The sequence below is a fragment of the Somniosus microcephalus genome, unplaced genomic scaffold (genome assembly GCF_052327205.1).
Source record: "Somniosus microcephalus isolate GS21.2 unplaced genomic scaffold, FLI_Smic_1.0 unresolved_chr1, whole genome shotgun sequence".
Classification (NCBI taxonomy): Eukaryota; Metazoa; Chordata; class Chondrichthyes; order Squaliformes; family Somniosidae; genus Somniosus; species Somniosus microcephalus.
The window spans coordinates 41,701,380-41,702,122 of record NW_028225179.1 but is presented as its reverse complement, the minus strand read 5'-3'; the positions used below and the strand labels follow the sequence as shown (position 1 = coordinate 41,702,122).

At 45.8% G+C, this 743-nt stretch overlaps 1 non-coding gene across 1 annotated transcript; it reads right to left on the bottom strand.

The window, feature by feature from the left end:
• Nucleotides 1–325: 325 nt before the first annotated feature.
• trnai-uau (transfer RNA isoleucine (anticodon UAU)) lies at nt 326–421 on the bottom strand. Its single transcript has 2 exons — nt 384–421; nt 326–361 (listed from the first exon to the last, which is right to left on the bottom strand). It is a non-coding gene; the product is annotated as a tRNA-Ile (tRNA).
• Nucleotides 422–743: the final 322 nt, after the last annotated feature.

Sequence of the window (743 nt, the reverse complement as noted above, 5' to 3'; positions counted from 1 at the left end):
CTCCTCTAATTATTTAAAGAGCAGCAGTTTCCGAAGTGTCGCGGTTATCACTTCCGTCCAAAGTACAACAGGCCCCGAATTCAATCATCTCTTGTAGGTAGAGATCCCTGGACCTCTCGCCTTTTTAAGTAGCGAAATCCCTTGAGCGAGAATCAGATCTCTAGACCAACCAGGCGCCGATCTTGGGCTCGAAGTTGCATTGGGTTTCCCTGCGCTGGCCCCACCTTCCCTCCTGTCAATAAGTAACACTGAAGGGCTCCTTTAAAACTCCCATCCGTAATTGCAACACGGTGGGCCTCAGGAAACTAAGAGCAAAAACATTGGCTGCTCTCGGTGAGGTTTGAACTCACAACCTCGGCATTTTCCCTGAAGCTATATTTTTATATAAGTACCACGCGCTAACCAATTGCGCCACTAGAGCTGCGTTTGATGTGTATTAGTTATCCGTGCTCATTTACTTGCACATTTCAGGTTGTCTAATCGTGCGGGGGCGCAATGTTGTTTAATTGAGGTGCATTGGCTGGGTTTATATGAAAGAGTGAAGCAGGTGATTTCTCATGTGTTAGCGAGCTGGTGAATTTACCAACGTCTGCACCAGATCCTGGTGCCATAAACACTGAACATTTTTACCCAACTCCTGTAATGCGGTCTGCAAAATGAGAACCGATGAAAATTCATCACATGCAAAACGCAAGAAACGTTTTAAACTTTTGTCCATGATTCGGTAACCATGTGAGTTACCC